This window comes from Suricata suricatta, chromosome 7, assembly GCF_006229205.1.
Source record: "Suricata suricatta isolate VVHF042 chromosome 7, meerkat_22Aug2017_6uvM2_HiC, whole genome shotgun sequence".
NCBI lineage: Eukaryota > Metazoa > Chordata > Mammalia > Carnivora > Herpestidae > Suricata > Suricata suricatta.
In genome coordinates this window covers 109,735,241-109,756,072 of record NC_043706.1, presented here as the reverse complement: position 1 = coordinate 109,756,072, position 20,832 = coordinate 109,735,241, and the positions used below count along the sequence as shown (strand labels likewise).

At 37.6% G+C, this 20,832-nt stretch overlaps 1 protein-coding gene across 1 annotated transcript in view; it reads right to left on the bottom strand.

Annotated features, from left to right (window-relative positions):
• The window catches only part of RNF146 (ring finger protein 146), a gene marked incomplete at its 3' end in the record, with an annotated part of 20,657 nt that extends 10,327 nt beyond the window's left edge, over positions 1-10,330 (bottom strand). The window contains exon 1 of the mRNA XM_029943221.1: positions 10,240-10,330. The remainder of the gene's footprint in view (positions 1-10,239) is intronic.
• Positions 10,331-20,832: the final 10,502 nt, after the last annotated feature.

The following is a 20,832-nucleotide window of genomic DNA, read 5'->3' as shown; positions in this document are numbered from 1 at the left end:
GAAATAAGTCAGGCAGAGAAGGACAGATACCATATGTTTGCACTCATAGGTCTAACAGGAAATTTTCAGAATGATCTAGCTTCAAGAAAAGCAAGCAGTTAGTAGTGCTTAAGAAAAACTGATTCAGTACCTAATGGATAGTTGATACCTGTCACAACACAGCATTTTATATACTGTTATGTGAAACTGCAATACAATCTAAGTTTATTTTGGGAGTGTTTGCTGTATCATTGGATTTAATGAAATGTTTAGAGGTGCAGTAGGCATGACTTTGAGTAGATAATGAAATAAAATGCAAAATGCTTATTGATTTATGATGTGGTTTCATCTTAGCTTGGGCAAACTAAGCAGTATTTAATACATAGTAGCAAAATATTTACTATTGAAGCTTGAAAAGATGTGAGTTCTTTGTGTGCAATCTTTCATTTATGCATGGGAGAGGGTTGTCTTTTTTTTTTTTTAATGTTTTTACATTGTAGTACTTGTTATGCTTGTTGGTGGTGTTTGCTTATTTAATACATCCCATCAAGGATAGAAATTAAAAAAAAAAAATATATATCTTTTTGGAAAAAAAAAAGAATAAAATGCCTAGGCATCAACTTAATCAAGGAGGGGAAAGATCTGTACACAGAAAACTATAAAACAGCACAGAAAGAAACGAAAGGAGAGCTAAATAAATGGAAAGACAACTATTAATGGATTGGAAGACTGAAGATGACAATACTCCTCAAACTGATCTATAGATTCAACATATTTTAAAAGTTTTTTTTAATGTTTATTTTTGAGAGAGAAAAAAAGAGCAGGGTAGGTGCAGAGAGAGAGGGAGACACAGAATCCAAAGCAAGCTCCAGGATCTTCTGAGCTGTCAGCACAGAGCAAATGAGGAGCTGACCAGAGCCAAAGTCAGGCACTTAACTGACTGAGCTACCCAGAGCCCAGAGATTCAACATAATTCTCATGGAAATTCCAACAGTCTTTTCTGCAGAAATGGAAAAGCCAATCCTCAAATTTCTATGAAATTGTGAGGGGCCTAAAATAACCAAAAACAATCTTAAAAAAGAACAAAGTTGGAGAACTCACATATGCCAATTTCAAAACTTATTACAAAGCTAACAGTAACCAAGTCAATGTGGTATTGGCATAAGAACAGGCAAATATACCAATAGGAGAGGCAAGCCAAAAAAAAAAAACAACAACCCACTTCTATGGCTAATTTTTTAAAAAAATTGATGTTGATTTTTGAGAGAGAGAGAGAGAGAGAGAGAGAGAGAGAGAGAGAGAGACTGATTGAGAAAGAGTGTGAACAGGTGAGGTGCAGAGAAAGGAGGAGACACAGAATCTGAAGCAGGCTCAAGAGCTGTCAGCACAGAGCCCGATGCAGGGCTCAAACTCACAGACTGTGAGATCATTACCTGAGCCAAAGTCAGATGCTTAACTGATGGAGCCACCCAGGCACCCCTATGGCTAACTGATTTTTAAGAAGAGGTGCCAAGTCCATTCCATGGGGGGAAAGAACGGTCTCTCCGACAAATGTTAGGACAAGTGATTTACCATATGCAAAAGAAGGAAGTTGGACTCCCTACTTCACACCACATACAAAAACTGACTCAAAACAGACCAACAACCTAAATACAAGTGAAACCATACAATCCTTAGGAAAAAAATAGAGAGGTATATCTCTATGACCATGGATTTAATAATGGGTTCCTAGATATGGATGACATCAAAAGTATGAGAAAAAAATTAAATAAATAAAAGATAAATTTTGGACCTCATCAAAATTAAAACTTTTGGGCACCCAAGAACATTGTCAAGCAAGTTAAAATTCAACCTACAGAATGGGAGAGAATCTTTACAAATCATATACTGATAATATATAATATACAAACTACAATATACAAAAGAATGCCTATAACTCAACAGACAACACATTTTTCAATGGACAAAAGACTTAATAGACATTTCATCAAAGAAGATATGGAAATGGCCAATAAATACATGAAAAGATGCTCAACGTTAGTAGTTATTAGGGAAATGTAAATCAAAACCATAAGTATTGCCACTTCACATGTATTAGGATGGCTATATATTTTGAAAAAGGAAAAAAAAAACATTGCTAAGATTGTGAGGAAACTGGAACCCTTGTACACTGTTGATGGGAATGGAAATAGCGCAGCCACTGTGAAGTTCGGTAGTTTCTCAAAAAAGTTAAACAGAATCACCATATAATTCGGCAAATCCACTCTACCCCCAAAAATTGAAAACAGGGACTGAAACATGCAGTTGTTCACCAATGTTCACTGCAGAATTATTCACAAAAGAGGAAAGCTGGATGCAATCCAAATGCCCAATAACAGAATGAATAAACAAAATGTGATATACAAATACAATAGGATATTATTCAGCCACAGGAAGAAATGAAGTTCTTATACATACTATAACATGGATGAGCCTTGAAAATATTATGTTAAGTAAACAAGTCAGACACAAAAGAACAAATATTATGATTCCACTAATATGAAATATTGAAATTAGGCAAATTCAGACACAGAAAGTAGGGAAGAAGTTACCAGGGGCTACAAAGAAGAAGGGCAAACAGTTATTGTTTAATAGATACAGAATTTGTTTGAAAAGATGAAAATGTTGTGGAAATATATAGTGGAGATGGCTGTACAACACTGTAAATGTAATTAATGACACTGACTTGTACACTTAAAAGTGGTTAAGATGGGGAATTTTACGTTATTTATTATTTTACCACAATGACAATTTTTTTTAAAGGGAAAAGTCCATATGGAATTTATTCCATAGCCATTGACTTTCTCCAAGGAAGTAGTGTGTGAAGAGACTAGGCCATCACAGTAACCAGGACCTCCTTCTGCTTCTATGTATATCCAACTTTAAAAACATGAAGCCAAACTTCTCTCAACATGCCACTTATCTAGGAAATCCAGGAGAAACAAACAAAACGTCATCTCAGCTATTGATGCTCTTTATTCTCATTCAGTATGGGCTCATTCCACTTCCCAGTACCCAGTGCAGGAGGCACATCATACTACACAGAACTCAGAACCAAGTGTACAGGATGACTGAAGAGTTAGGGTAAGCCTCACAGTAAATAACTGAATTATTTCCGTTCCATGTGCCTTTCACAGTATAGAGGGGTTTAAGTGTTTAAAGATAAATATTTTTAATACATAGCCTTTATGTATTACAAGCCAGCTTATCACACCAAATGCTTAACAGAACAAACAATAATCTGTTTCAGAACGAGAGGATTTTCAACTGGCTAAAAAAAGAGTTCTTAAATTACCTGACTTTTTGTTTTACAGATTTTGGGAAACTGAGTCTTTACATTAAATGGACTCCATTGTCTTGATCACTAATCCAACCCCAACCCTTTCACTTTACCTTCTAGGTGCCTACAACTTCCATGGCACCGCAAGAGACTCCATGTCTCTTGCAGGCTACTCAAAACAAAAACTGCCCATTTTCACACACAGGACAGGAAGAAACATTCTAATATCATTCCTCTTAATGAAAACATTGCTTCTTTGAAGGCTTTACCATTGACTTATAATCCCCTAACAGCTGTTCTCCTTAACCTTTAAAGCACTGACTTCATTTTCACTGTTCATCATCTTCTTTCCCAGTAGACATGGATGGGTTTAAGTCCAGGAATCTCACCTCAAGTGCCAGTGATGTAGGTAGTCCATCAAATACAATTTGAGAAACACTGTTCTGTTTTCAAATCCTAAAATCCTAGATTCAATTAACGTCACCTCCCTGTACCTCCAGCAACAAAATATGATGTACACACTTGGAACTGGATGCTTTCTAAACTGCTGCCTCTCTAAAATCTTAATCTCACTCTCAGATCACAAACTCGGGTCCTCCCAGCTAACTCATGCACTCATTCCCACACCTGTGCATTAATTTCACAAGGACCTCCAGTTTCCTGCCAGCCTCTTCTTCATTTCTTTTCCTGCCCATTCTGGAGCCCAACCAGTTTCGCTTCTTTATTAACAGAATCCTTGGCTCTCTCACATCAGTCTCTCAACTACACATTCTCCACTAACCCCTTTTCTGCATGAATCTTAAAGTGACATCTCAGCTTCCATGCTTTAACCAATGAATGCGGATGAAGAAAAACAGAAAATTCTTTTTTTCATCTTCTATCCAACAACTACACCAAATTCTGTCAACTTTTATCCTAAACTCCTTCGGAATCAACTACCCTCTTGCCATTGCTAGTGCCCTGGTTTAGATGTATATCACCTCTCACCTGACGACTGACTGTTCAGCCTGATTATCTTGATTCAGTAACACCCCTCAAATGTATTCACTAAGCTTTGAGTGATATACTAAAAAGGCAAAATGGGCTCCCGTACTGGCTATCCAGCCTATACCATAAAGGCAAAGCTCCTAAAGAGCAGCATTCAAAGGCTTTAATGACCTGAAACTTAAATCTCTCTCTAGTTTTACTTACATCTCACCACCACTCTCACAGATTAATCATCTAGTTATATCAAATTATTCATACTTCTCTAAACCTCGCTTTGTAGTTCAGTACTTCCTCCTCTGGTATAATATACCTTTTATAGTTTATGAATGCTGCTATACTACTTTTTCTGACTACCTCCCGAAAACTGTTTCCTCCACTATATTTTGTACATTGTTCTATTACTGAACTTATAAATACACTGAAATTACTTGTTTGCTTTTGGCTGTTCTATTAATCCTAATGATAAAGACTGTTTTCTATCTCTGCCAATCAGTTTTTGTTGACTTGAAGTGATTATTTCTTGGATGAAGGAAAAATTTCCTAAAATAACTGTTGAAATAAAATATTGAAAAACTAAATTCACATAACACAACATTTGACTTCTGTGAACAAGACATCCAGCCACAAAAAGTATAAAGATACTCAAGTTCTAATCATTTCTTTCAAGAACTTAAAATATAACAGAGAGTAGTAACATTTATAAATTTAAGATTCAAGATGTCTTTATATCTTTTGCCAAGCACATCATTTACCTAAGCTTTGTTCACTGTCAATGAATCTCCAGAATGCAGATAAAAACCCAAGAATAAAACCAATTTTAGTAATTCTTTCAAGCTACAGTGACTTTTCCAATTCCTATATCTCATGGATAATTTTCCAAGTGGACTGTAAATGGATAATAATGGTTGGGGGAAGGAAAATAAATTAAAATTTATGTAGTATTCTAGATCCTAGCCATGCAAACTGTGTCCCCAACCAACTATACTAGCATCTACCTAGGAGTCCCTTACAAGTGAAAAGTCTGGAGACCCATTCCATACCTACAGAATCAGATCTCCAGGTGGTTCACATGCATCCTAAGATGCATGCCTACAGCATTCATCATGAAGCTCTAGATATCCTCAAAACAACCCTGTAAGATATGACTACACCCATTTCATAAATGAGGCGACTCTACGCCGTAAGGATTTAATCCCAAATCACAAAGCTATCAATACTGAAGAGATGCAATTCATACCCAAGTGTACCTTTAAAAAAATCTTTTCTTCAGTGTACTGTATCTCAGAGAAAAGGTCTAGAATAGCATTAGATAATGTTGTTAGATAACAGAATATGATGCAAGACATATTTGTCTAATTTCAAATTTTCTATTAGCTAAATTAAGAACAATAAAAGGAAACACATAAAATTCATTTAAATAATACATTTTATTTAACCCAATGTATTTAAAACATTATCATTTCTACATGTATTCAATACAAAGAAATTATTAATGTTTTTTAAATTCTTTTTAAAATTTTTTTAATGTTTTCTACTTATTTTTGAGGGACAGAGAGAGACAGCATGAGCAGGGCAGGGTCAGAGAGAGAGGGAGATACAGATTCTGAAGCAGGCTCTAGGCTCTGAGCTAGCTGTCAGCACAGAGCCCAATGCGGGGTTCGAACCCATGAACCGTGAGATATGACCTGAGCTGAAGCTGGATATTTAACCTACTGAGCCACCCAGGAGCCCCTATTTGTTTTTTAAATTCTTATGTGTGTATATACTTTTTAAAATTTGGTACATATTTTAAACTTCTAGCACAGCTCAAACTAGCCATGTATCAAGTGCTCAACAGCACCATGGAGCTAGTGGCTACCATAATTAGGCAATGCCAATTTAGAATGTTTTGCACATCAACAATTTCTAAAACTACAAAGCTGGAAATTTACTACCAGAATCATTGAATAAAGAAAATGATCTCCATGTCAGTTTACCCACACCTTTGCTGATACAGATATAAAAAAAAAAAAAGCATATTTTGTTGTCATCAAAACTGACTGGTTTCAGTGATACCAATTCTAATCCAAACTGATCCATCTACTATAACCTCTGAGAATTATAATGCCAAGTGGGCGCAACATTGGGTACAGCATGTAATTCAGAACAGTCATGTCTAGTAGTCTTCAGAAAACTTCTACATTTGAAACCAAAGATTTGTTTTAAGATGAGGGGCAGGGAAGTTTTACTTCCAATTAAAGATGTAAGATTGAATAGTGTAATTCTAACTATATGCCAGAATTAATTTGGCAAACATAAATGATTCAAACATACATAATCCTACTGCAATGAATGACTTGTAAATTATATGCCAAACTCAATATAATTTATGAATTACTATAGTAAAATTTACCACAATATTTTGATATGCAAATACCAATTAGTTAATGGGTTACAGTTCTTTCTTTAGGTGAAAATTTATACAGAAAAGAACTATTAGGAAGAAAACATAAAAAGAGAAAAGATTTGAAACTATGTTACATATTTCCGCTTCTTAACAATTCTGGAAAAAAAGGTGACACACTAAACTTAAAAATATATGAATTTAGAGATTGTCAGTGAATTTAAATTATTTACCCACTCAACCAACTAGTGAATAAGTATGAAGTAATACCATACTATTTATAATTTGTGACCACTCAACAAATTCTCACTCCTTATTTGCATATGCTGTTAGCGTCTCTGAAAATATTTTAGGATTAATTACAATTCCTTTGTGTCAAGTCAGTGAGAAAATTTAAAAAAAATCATTTTTCCCACATAATAGATTCAAATAAATGATTATCTTTTTAAGTAATCAAAGAAATAGATAAGCACATTAACTGTATTTGGTATTTTAGCCAAATTATAAAGATTTGAAGACTTCCTGTATTTTTCCAATTCTAACAGTTAATGTTTAATAAAATAGGTTTTACTCTTTTTTATGCAAAATACACGACACAGGAAATGTTCTATACAAAAACTAAGTGACAGAAAAAATACTTAAAATCTTCCAACTTTTGGTACACAAATTTTTAAAAAAGGAAATAACAAACAACAAAAGAAGGAACAGAGTGAAAATTTAGCAGCTACATCTCCATTTTCTTAAGAAAGAGTCTCAAATTGAGAGAGGTAACTAAATGCCCTAATGTTTCCATTTTTAGCTTTCCCTCTCACCGCCTGCTAAAACTGAGCTTACAGAAAGCACAGGTCATACAGGGAAACAACAGTCTTCAGTCAAAACCCATTTCAGCTAAATGGGGCTAATACTTGATGCTGCACTATTTTAAAGATTTATTTCACTTCTTGTTAAGCGCTTCCCTTAAAACATGACTGTGAGGCAATCTATGACCTTCACAATCGTCACATTCAAGCATTCAATTTTTACATCCCTCCTCAACCAAACGTGGGCTTTGCATTTCAATTTAAACAAAACATGAAATGTGAATGTGAACAAATACGTTCTTTTCATCTTATCAAACAGAAGCCTCATAGCCTGCAGCCATTTTATAAGTGAAAAAGGCACTGTTGCTGATTATATGTGTGACCTTGGTCAAGTCATAACTCCTATGACTTAGTTATTTCACCCTACGCTATTATTTCTGTAATTCTAAATACTTTATAACTAACAGACATTTAACAACAGGCTTTATTTTAATTATTCCAAAAGGTAATAAGCCACAAACACTCAATAGTCCATAAATAAACACAGGTAGCTGCAGTAGGATGTTAATAAAGTGGTTTTCATACCCACAAAGATTATTCCTAATCCAGCCTGCTGTTTCACAAATGCAGGCTCCTTAGACACAACCAGTTACCAAGTAGGGGGGATGGAAAAAAGGGTCAGCACCCTCTGTTACTCACACTGGGAAAAAAAAAAATCAAATATCCAGCTCACAGTGTGTCAAGGCATTTCATGCTAGTAAATGGCTAATACATAAAATCATATTCTCTAAATAGATTAACACTGTGCAAAGAAAATAACTGAATACAACCTTTTTGTTTTATTCTAAGTCAAAAAATCATTTCTGGATCCTTTAAAAACAAATCTTTTCTATTTTGACAATTCACATTGGTGGAAACTGAAACAAAATACTTTACCAGTTGATACTTGTTTCCTAAAAGAAAAAAAAACGCCATTTCCTTTTTCTTCCTCCTAATGACCAGCTATTAAAAAAAAGTATCCTTGGTTACTATAATTCTACCAAGTTTTTTAACAACCGGTAAATAACAAAAACCTTCAAATCTTTACTACTATTTTCATTTTGCCCACAACTAACATTGGCCCATTTGAAACATAAATTCTAAATCAAAAAGGAGTAACAAAATGCTCCAATTTAAGATACACAAGGCTAAAATAAACACATCCCAAATCTATTTCTAGTATGGCTTTCACTTTTTTTGGTTTTCTCTTTAAAAAGAGATTTACTTGACCTATTTTCATGTGTTTTTAGAAACTTGGACACTCAAGACAGTATTTGCTGGTCACGAAAACAGCGAAAGCAACATTACAAGTCCAGTTATTTCTGTGGGTCATTTTCTTCACAGGTCCTATATTCCACGTCTTTTAAAGAGTCTAAATATAGATTCATTTGCTTAAAAGACAAAAACCTTAAGTCCTCCAAATTCTGTAATTATACACTGCTTTCAAAGCCAATGTTATACTTTCACAGCCTATTTAAAAAGTACACACTGGAAGGGAGTGCGCGATGCACCTGAAATGTCAAGCTACAAAGACAACGCTTTTTCTATCATTTCTTGGCTTTCTTCTTCCGTCATTTCAACCCAGTTCCAATATTTCAAAAACATTACTTAAACAAAACGTAAGTACTTTCGAAACTTGAAAAGTGTCACTAAAATGGCACTCAGGGAAGGAAAAAAAACCATACGAAATGGTTAACTAGAGAAAGCTCTTGTTGCCAAAATGTATGTGTAAACTGAAAACAATTTTGCAGCCTTCTCTAGCCGCCTACGGAAAAGAAAACAGCGACAATGGAAGACCCGTATTCTTTTAGGGGTTGGGGGGTAGAGAGAGAACTAGCACCCAGCAACCAGTAGAACAAAGCAACAGCCTCCGCTTTTAAGATGTCCTGAGGTTGGTTATTTTTTTTTTTTTTTGACTTCACGGGTATCAAGAGATCTCTTCATTGTTCTGATGCTTTAATAATCATCATCAAAACAATGAAGACGATGCAGCGCTGGGTTTAACCAGGGCAAGGTGGAGGAAATACTCATCCTATTAGGCAAGACCCAGCCACTGAGCAGGAAGAGGAGAGAGGGAAGAGAAGGAAGCAGCAAAAGGCACTCCGGAAAAAGACAAAATGCAGGGACTCTACGCCCTAGCTGAGATCTGACCCAGGGCCAGGGTAGAGGCCTCCACACGGGAAACAGGGAGCAGGAAACCCTTCCAACAGCATCGCCGCCCCCAAATCTTGAGGCCAGAAGGTCCCCGCGTAGAGGCCTGACACCACCGCTAAGGGGAGAGGACAGGGACCTGGCTGTCACCGAAAGCCGAGACGAGGACCCCGGCGGAAGAGGCTGCGCAGTAATGGCCGCTGCTCCGCCTCTCGCACCCGGACCGTGACCAGCTCTGGGCCGTCGCCCTGGGCAGGGGCTGCGGCGGCCGCGGACAACGCAGCGTCCGTCACAGTCTTCTTGTCTGCGACAGCACCCAAGGTGGGGGCGGCGGGAAGGGGTGAACTGCTCCATCCCACCTGGGTGCAAAGACCCGCGACCGCGCCGGCCCAAGGGCGTCCACCTACGTACCGGCCCCTGACCCCGCCGCCGCCGCCCCTCTCAGGCCCCGAGCGCAGGGCCGAGCCAGAGCATGTCACGGCTGGAGGTGACGCCGCAAGTCTTTACGCCTTTCCTCGGGTTAAGATCCCGGAATGGCTGACTTTCACCCTTCCCCGCCAGGACTTCACCCCGACTCCCACCTCTCTAGCCACAGCCGGAGCCGTCTCGCAGTCTTTTCTCCTCGGCCTCGGAGCCCGCAGCGGCCGGGAACGCGCGCGGCCGTCACGTGACCGCCCGTCGCGCCGCGGGGGCGGGACCGCGCGGGGCGGAAGTAGCGCCTAGCGCTGGGGCCTCGGTCGTGCTCCGCTCTCGGCTCCGTTTCCCCACGACTCAACTCTGAAGCAAGCGGTTGGGTACCGGCTTTTTCTTGCCTTGGGAGACCTGCAGTTTCACTGCCTTGGTCGTTCTAACTGCTTTGTATTGTACTTTACTTGTAATTAGGTGCAGAAGATTGAAAAGAATGCAGGTCCACCGGAGACATTTGGCGCGAGGAAGTAAGACGCATGTAGGACCACCAGGTGGTGCTCTTCAGAAACTCCGCTCAGAGACCCAGGAGAAGCCGTTGAGCGCCTGGCTGGATTTTGGGGTACTTGGCAAAGTACTGCTTTTTCTCTTAACAATAACAACAACAAAAAGGGTCTTCTAAGACGTTCTAGTTGATTCACCCTCTGAAGGGTTGAGCAATTTAATCGGAAAAAATAGGTCCTAATTTCCTTTTGGACCCAGTTTTCTTAGACTAGAGCATAGGGAACTGGAGGGAGAGATTAAGCAGCCTTAGAATCTCAAACTAAAGAAATGGCTAATCTTGTTGCATTCGTGTGGTTGTAAATGTCAAAACTTCGTGGCCGTATCCTCCATTTCATTTTAGCATATACACTGACTTTCTCAGGACTAAGTATATTTTTTCAATCTGTGGTAAAACGAGGAAGGCGGAATAGCCTGCGTTTTGTCTTTAAGAGTATAATTCAACATTCCATGCCAGTACCTTACTTGCAGTGCTGTTACATTTTGAGATGTTACTGTTTATTTAAGGTCGGAAAATTTTAGTGTTCTTCTATTCTGTATGTATAGAATATTCTTTTATTCTTCTGAAATCAATATTTTTCAAGGTCTTTATTCATATATATCAATACATAGCAATTCTCGAAGAGTGCCATCTAGCTCAATATTATTTATAATAACTTATGTGAATGTAATAATGTTTAAGCATATGATCTCCAGCTTTAACCTTAATCCTATCTTTATGTTCACCTTAGCCATCCAGTTTTACCTCTCTATCCTACACACCTCATGAATAAATAATAGGAATACTTGAAGATTCCAGCTTTAAGATAAAATACTTATATTAACTACGAATGTGCCCGGCATTGTTCTAAGTGCTTTACACATATTAGCTCACAAGAAACTATGTAATGGGTATTATTGTTATTCCCATTTTACAGACACAGCTGGGATTTGAATCCAGGCAAGAGTTCACCTAATCCAATGCTTATTTTCTCAATTAGGAAACAGGTTAAATGACTTGCGTAAAGATTTTCTTGTTTGAGATACAACAGGGATCAGAACACAAGTATGTTTCCTGATGTATACATACTTTTAATAAAAAAAAAGTTATTCACAATTCTTCTGTTGCTCAACACATATATTTAGAACAGGTTCTATAAATGAATATTACAATTGATATTCTGTCTGTTTATATATCTGTCCTTCTGCACACAACCCCAAAGGAGTTAACAGGGATCTCATTAAAATGCCATTTCAGACTTCAAATGGTCTCTCAGCCACACCTACAGTCTTTAGTCATTTCAGTGAATAGCTCCATCTTTCTGTGCCCAAACCCATCTTTAGTAGTTCTTTCTCTTATGTCCCATATCCATTTTGCAAGCAAACTGTTGGCTTTTCCTTCCAAACACATTCAGAAACTGGCTACTTACCACTTACACTATATCTACATCATCTCCTGTTTGGATTATTGCCGTGGCCCACGGACTGGTTTTCTTGCTTCTGTCCTTGCTTTCCTTTGAGTCTATTCTCAACACAGAGGCCGAAGTAAACCCATTAAAAGAAAATCAGATCTCACCACCCCTCTGTACAGTCTCCCATGGCCTTCCAAACAAAGTAAACACCAAAGTCTGGCTCTCAGATTCTTCCTGAGTTGCCTCTCTGACCTCACTGACTGCGCACTGAGCTCTGTGTTCCAGGAAGACCTGACATAAGCTGTCAAACTCCATCTTTGGAGTTGCTGTTTTCTCTGCTAGAACACTCTTCCCCAACACTCTTTCTATTCCCAAAAGCCATCCTTCCACCCTATTTCATTTTATTTTATTTATGTTATTTTATTTTATTATTCTCAAGTAAGTTAACATACAGTGTAATCTTGGCTTCAGGGGTAGAACCCAGTGATTCATCACTTACATATAACACCCGGTGCTCATGCCACCAAGTGCCCTCCTTAATGTCCATCACCCATTTAACCCACCCCCTGCCCCCATCACCCCTTAGTTTGTTCTCTGTATTTAAGAGTCTTATGGTTTGCTTCCCTCTTATTTGCCCTGTTTTAAATCATGGCATCTCCTATTCCCAGTATTATTCTCCTCCTTTACTTTTTCCCCTCTAATACTTATCACAAGGTAAGGTATGATTTAGTTGGTTTCTTCATCTTTATTGTGTGTCTCTGCACACTAGAACATAAATCTCTCCAGGGCAGGAATTTGTGTTTTCTGTTGTATCCTAACTGCCAAAAATCGTGCCTGACACATTAGAGAAATTCTCTATAAATATATGTTGAAAGACTGAATATGTGCACACACATTTATATCCCAAATACAAATATAGTGTAATATAAATGAATAAAAACGTGTTATTTGTCAGCAAATGCATATAAAGAGAATTGAATGTGTATAATACTAGGCATCCAGTTTCCACCAGCCTCCTGAAAGATAGTGATGAGTTTCTATCTATGAATAATATAGTACAGCACCTCTTACTGGTTTCGGAAGTGTTTTGAAAGTGCTTGGTTTCCAGTATTTGTTAAAATACTCAAACTTTCAGGTGATTTAAAGAAAGAAATTGGAGACTAACAGATGACAGGGTATCTCTGTAATGTTACTTTCGCTACCATTCTATTTTGTCTCATTGTATCCGAGATAAAGGAGTTGAAACAGACTGATAGGATGTGTTCATTATTCCTAATGCATTGTCTGTTTCCCAATACTTTATTGAATACCAGGCACCCCTACTTTCCCATATTATCGACCTAACACTCAAAGTTATTTGATGCTTCTTGCTTTGTTTAATAATAAAAATACTCAGGGCACCTGGATGGCTCAGTCGGTTAAGCGTCCGACTTGGGCTCAGGTGTTGATCTCACAGTTTGTGGGTTCGAGTCCCCCGTCAGGCTCTGTGCTAACAGCTGGCTCAGAGCCTGGAGACTGTCTTCGGATTCTGTGTCTCCCTCTCTCTCTCTGACCCTCCCCTGCTCACACTGACTCTCTCGCTCTCAAAAATAAATAAAACATTAATTAAAAAATAATAAAAATACTCATTTTGTTTAGTTAATATCTGAAGACATCCATGAAAACACATGTGAGAAAATTATGTGTTACAGTGAAAAATCTGTTGAAAACCATTTATGTAAATAGTGGTTTTCAAAGTGTTTCCTAGTATTCCCCAGGGCCCCTTGAGATCTCAGAGGGTTCCAGAAGTGAAAATTATTTTGATGATAATACTAAGACTCTAACTGCCTGGTTCACTCAGTTACTCCCTACCCCCACTCCTGGCCCCTTGTACAGTGAAGTTTTCCAGAGGTTACATGATATGTGATATAGGAACAGATTAAATGTAGAAGGAAATATTAGAATTTGACTATCACAGTTAAGCCAGGCTAAAAGAGATTTGCAAAACATAAGATAATGCCACTCTTTTCATTAAGTAAACCTTTTCTGGGAAAATAGAGGTACTTTTTTTCCAGAAAATATTTAAGTGCTATGTTTATACTTAAGAGGGTTATTATTTTTAAATGAATCAATAAATATTTTAGACAGTTCTGTTTTAGTTTCTAATGAATGCATATAAACAACAGTTAATTTTGAGTCTTCTATAATTTTTAAGAGTATAAAGGGATCCTAAGACCAGAAAGTTTGAGAACACTAGTCTCAGGCAATTTCATGTCCTCAGTCTAAGCTAGATTTTCCTACATGCCAGCAATCACTGATAACTGTGGATACAACTTTCATATGTCTGGAAACAGAACAAACCATATTCAGAAATGCATCAGTCATTATAGCTAGCAGATTAATACAAATAAAGCCAAGGGGAAGTTTTGGAACATAGACTTTTCCATCTCAGTTGAAGATTTTGCTCCAAGAGCTGATACACAGCTTGGTCTCTGTCCTACCATTTGATGTTCTATTTACAGTAATCAAATAATATATGCTTTCCCAATAGAATTCCTTTGTAAGTAGAGTAGACAGTTTTACTTGTGTTTTTCTTTTACCTGATGTGATAATCAGTGCCTACTCTTTGACTAGTTCTCTATGTTCCTACTGCAGCCCCAGAAGTTACAGCTGAATTAGGACAATTGTATTCCTGGGAAATAACACAAAGTAGCCATTGAGTCAGAATTGTACAGTTTTATTGTACAGTCAGGCATGGCTTCCCTAACTCTGGTTGTATGTACACATGATGAATGTATTGGTTTTTAGATGTCTTATATTGACAATATTAGCTATTATCTCCAAAGTCCATGCTTGTTTCTTTGGATGACATGACCACTCACTGAGGATAGTATTAAAAAATAAGAATAAGTGCTCTATTTTATTTTTGACAGAATCACTTGTTACATTAAATCTAGGTGATTATTTTAATAAAACGGATGCTGAAACAATGTGCCCTACCATATAAAAGGAAATAGTTTACAGTCATGTAGGCAGCAAATATATTTTGCAATATCATATTTTCTTCAGGTGGGCTAGGATTTAGGAAATCACTGTTAAATAGTCTTATCATACATATTTGAACTTTTGTTTATTTATGGAATTATGTGTATATCAATTATCAGTTTAATAAAATTATAACCTAGAATCGAAATATTTTGCACAGCCACTATACCAGTCAGGGTTTTGTTTGTAAAATAGAAACCACATTACATATTTCAAAGAAAGGGAACTTAATCCAGTAAACTGGTTGCAAGTTTTAGAAAACTGGAGGAGCAAAGGAAGGAAGATAAGGATACCATGAAAGCAGTAACTAGAAGGTCGCTAGCTGTCCTAAGGATGAAGGACTAAAGGGTTTCCTGGTGTTCCCATGACCTACTCACATGCTCCCCAAGGCTGCCGGAGCACATCTAGTTGACCTGCTGCGAGAGCAAGCTCGGAGCTCACAGGCTCACTGAGGCTGCAGGGATCCAGGAACTCATCACCACCGGCGCGTACCTACCCCGGCCACTGCTGAGACCGGAGCAAGGAGAAAATCACCTTCTCTCTTCCACCTCCTATTTGCATTTGAGTGCCTTCCACTGGTACAATTACCCAGAAAGCTAACAGTCAGTGGATTCTGGAAAAAGACTTTCCAGCCCCCTTAGATATCAAGCAGAATATAAAAGTGCCAGAGTGAGGCTGGGCATCAACAGACAAGGTATTTGCTGCTACTCTACCTTGTACTGAGTTTCCCCTTTTGTTCTTCCTCATTGACTTATGAACCTTCCATAAGAGGTCCATGAGATTCTGGGAAACACTACACTATTCTTGTATAATAGAGCATGAAACTGGACTAAGTTGGTGAGTATATACCAACCCCAGGCTAATGACTAAGATGTGGACATTTAGCCTAAGACAGTGCTACTGTGTGGAATTCTGGGACTTTTGCAGAGATCTTTGAGACACAGACCCTCTCCTTTGGATAGCATGAGTGGCAGAGGTCACACCTTGGGCTGCCTCATCCATATTGCTACTCTGGGGAAAACCAGCCTGAAGATGAAACTGATGGGGAGAGAACAAATGGACTGAGAAAATGGCAGAGGCCTCATGAAGCACTTAAGGCTGCCTTTTCTCTGAACTTCTCAATTACATAAGCTCATTTAGCCCTTATATTGTTTCAGTCAGCTTAAGTTCACGTTTTGGGCAGTATTTGCAGTAAGAAACATCCTGATACATGGTATAGTTCCTAGGTCTGGCAGTCAACAGTCCCATACTTCAGCTACAGACTTGAATTTCTGGCTCTCACACTTTCTCATTACCACTAAGCCATTAGAAAGAGGTGAACCAGGGGCGCCTGGGTGGCTCAGTCAGTTTTGCATCCGGCTTCGGCTCGGGTCATGAAGGTTTGTGGGTTCAGGCCCCGCATCAGGCTCTGTGCTGACAGCTCAGAGCTTCGGATTCTGTGTCTCCCTCTTTCTCTGACCCTCCCCTGCTCACACTGTCACTCTCTCTCTCAAAAATAAATAAAACATTAAAAAATATAGGTGAACCAAGGAAAAAACCCCACTTGTTTTACGCAACTGATAATATCTTTCAAGCTTTGTTAAAGTACATAGACTTTAAAAAAAGGTAATGACAAGGAGAAATTGGATGACATTTTAAGGTTGATCAATAGATATACAATAAACTTTATATCCACAAGAGAAGAATATGCTTTATATTCAAGGGCCCACAATAATCATTACCAAACAGAAAGGGAAAAAAGAAACTCAAAAACTTAGACTACAAATAATATTTCAATAAATTGCTCAGGTCATATTTTCTGATAATATAATTAAACTGCATAGTAATAAAGTCTTAAATGGGATAAAATTACCTATCATTTCAAAGCTTAAAGTCTCTAAATCTTGGGCCAACAATAAAACCAGTATTATAATTTGAGACGGTCTTTTTTTTTGAAGTTTGTTATTTCTGAAAGAGAGAGAGAAAGAGAGAGAAAGAGAAAGACAGCATTCAAAGCAAGCTCCAGGCTCTGAGCTGTCAGCACAGAGCCCAATGTGGGGCTCACACTCACGAACTGCAAGATCATGACCTGAATTGAAGTAGGGTCCTTAACCAACTGAGCCACCCAGGTGCCCCTAACTTGAGATGATCTTAAAACAAGAATAACAAGAACACAATGTATCAGCATTTTTTTGAATGCGGGCAAAACTTATCAGAGAAAATTTCATAGTCTTATAATTTTCTATTACTAAAAATACAGAATCTTTAAAAAGGACACAAGAGTAGAGGAATAAAATCCTAAATATAAAAGTCAAAGTAAGAATTGATAATCCAAAAGTTCTGTTTGATTTAAAAATAAATACACAATCTAACATCAATCTTGAGCAAATTTTAGCAAACGATATGAACTAGAGATATGAAGAATGAGAAAGAAAAGCAGCCATAGACGTAGAGGAAGATAACATTACTAAGTAACACTATACTAATAAATTTTAAAAAATTCCAGTGACATGAGTAACCTGGAATAAACTAATCTTTGTACATAAGGAAAATTTTTGAATAGTTTTGGACTAACTGTGCCTTCTACATGGAATCTTGCAATGGTTTGCATCCTTGCAAGATTCAAGTTGAAATCCTAAATTCCCAAAGGTGATAGTTCTAGGACGTGGGGACTTTGGGAGAATATTAGGTCAGGAGGGGAGAGCCTTCATGAATGGAATTAGTGTTCTGCTAAAAAAGACACCCCATAGGACTTCCCAGCTCCTCTGCTTGTGGAGAGGTCTGAGGCTTGGAAGAGGGCTCTCACCAAACCATGCTGGTACCCTGATCTTGACTTACAGCTCCCGAACTGTTGAGTGTTAAATTCCTGAGCTACCCATCTGTGATATTTTGTTAGAGCAGCCCCAATGGACTATGACAAGTCTTTCTGGATCGATGGTGTTCCTTCCAGTCAACAATGTTTTAGCTTAAAGGTTACTTATTTATTCTCTATAGAAAACTTAGTACTGTGAATTATCTGAATAAAAATCAAAAGGGAATTACTAAAAGGGTAAATCTACCTCCATTGAAAGCATTTAAGAAATAAATAATTTTTTAGGAAAATAAAAATGAGTAGAATCACAAGATATATCCAATATTCATGAAATTACATCAAAAAATAATTCAAAGCATGACAGTTTTACTGTTGAGTCCTTTCAAGCTTTCAATAAATAAAAACTCTCTATAAAATGTTTGCTAGCCCAGAAAGTGATGACCAATTATTCAGTTACAAATTTAAAACACCCAAAAGAGTAAATTTTAAAATACTTAGAACTAGAAAAAACTTAAGTCAAATATTTAGAAACAAACAAATATATACAAATTTAAATATTTTATTAAAGTATTAAAGTAAATATTTTATTAAATATTAATATTGGTTTAAAAGTTATTTGAAGTAAAAAGGACTCAATTTGCAATTAAAATTCCAAATCAAATATGAATATTGTTGGAGGTGGATGTTATTCTTAAATTTACCCAAATATATGGGAAATAATAGGCAGCTGTTAGTATACAAGTTTATAGGGTCTGAAAAAGGAGGAATAAGAACTTAATAAGAAAGGCTATGTTTTCAACAGTTTTAGGGGAAATTGTCTATCTGGAGGAAAATAAATATATATTACATCCACCCCTTATACGATAAAGTAAGTATTGCAAACTGGCTGCCCTTGTACTTACTGTAACTAGACCACAAATTATACTGTTTGTTAAATGGTATTTTAAAAACCAAAATTATTTCAACAAAATATAAATGTTTAACAAAAGCTGTGAAGAAAAAGTAAATCAGAAAATACAGCCACACGGGACCCACATCCCCAGTTGGCGGCAATTGGCACAAACAGAGCAGTGGCCCCCTGGTGCTCTGCAATTTGCTGCAATTCTTCCTACCTCCTGTTTTATGTCAGTTTGTCTCATGAATTTGTATGAATGGCTCCACTCCTGCAGGCATTTGAAATTAAAATCTCCAGATGGGTCAAGAGTTCGATATAAAAGATAAAATCTTGAAATAAATTAGAAGAAAATGCAGGTGGGTATTGAACTGGTTCTTTAGGCCAGTCTTGTGAACTGGCCTAAAGCCAATTTGATTTTGTACAACTCTTCAGTTATTTTTGTTAGCTAATAACAGTAGTCTCCAAAGGTTAGAGGTAGGTGAAGACTGATTACTTCCTTACAACCTCTCTATCAGGTTATAAAAAAAGAAATTCTCAGTCCAGATTATTCCACACATGCAGCCATTGATCAAATTATTAATAGTAGACAAAACACCTCGTTAGTGGTCAAGTCTTGGTGCCGTCCTTGAGCAAACAGGATATAGGGTTCCCTTGATTTTTGTGTACTGCTCAACCAAGAGCAAAAGGCATCTCTGAAATTTTTATCCCATGTACCTACCTCAAATGCCATTAATTTCATCAATAAGAATCCATCTCACCAATAGAAACCCTTGTCTATCATTCATATATAAATTAGCAAAATTCCTGGTGGTGATCAGAAACTAGCTGAAGCACTCATACGTAGTTTTAGGGGAGTAGCCTTTCTGACTGAATGCCAGCTGATCACCTTCTAGATGGGAAATTCCGATTTCAGCAAATGACTACACATAATGTATAGCCTAAACCAAGTTAGCACATATCTTATAGCACACTGTCCATGTCAGATTTATTTATTTATTTAAGAGAGAGACTCTTTAAAAACTTTTTAATGTTTTATTTATTTTTGAGAGCAAGAGTGAGAGAGAGCATGAGTGGGGGTGAGGGGAGCAGAGAGAGGGAGACACAGAATCCAAAGCAGGCTCCAGGCTCTGACCTGTCAGCACAGAGCCCTATGTTGGGCTTTAACCCACGAACCATGAGATCAAGACCTGAGCTGAAATCAGATGTTCAACCGACTGAGCTACCCAGGCACCCCTAAGAGAGTGACTCTCAAGCAGTCTCCATGCTCAGTGCAGAGTCTGACTCAGGGCTTGATCCTATAACCCTGGGATTATGACCTGAACTTTAATCAAGAGTCAGCGGTCAACTGTTTGAGCCACCCAGGCAACCTAAGCCAATGCCTTTTAAAGTGAGTTATAGACACATAATATTGGTCTTTTGCAGGGAAGAACTTTCCAAGCACGAAAGAAATAGAAGAAATTATAGAGGAAAAGAACAGAATTTGATGCCATAAAAATGGAAAGCTTCTGTATTGCAAAAATACCTTAAACAAATTTGATAGGGAATGAAAAACTGTTGGAAATGTTAGTAGCAATCATTTCCACAGTGAAATATACATTATGTTTATTATATATACACATGTACATGCATTGCACATTTACATATAGGTGTTTCTGTTTTCTTCTCTGTCTTTTTATATGTTACCTTATTATGCAAGAATGGTTACACGGATTTTTACTAGATGGGTAGATAGATATGCTTGCTCTGCAGAAAGCAGATTCTTTCACTCTGGCATGCTCATCTTGCTTCTATGCTATGCTGCTGCTGCTGCTGCTGAATCTCTCGAGTGTTTCTCTGCTGGCCACAGACCAACTACTGATCACCACTGAGGAAACTTCATCCTGATTTTAGGCAAAGAGACATCATGCAGTCCAAATACCTGGAGTGTTCTGTTTTGTGTTGGAGAGAGCATTGTTTTATTTGTTTTGTTTTCTCCATGCACCAGTTATCCACCACTCACTCAGAAGTACCTTCCTTGACATGGGAGGATTCTACCATGATCATGGATACTGGTAGCTTACCTTTCTTCATTGTTGCTACTGCATGTCACACAGCATACAGAGATTCC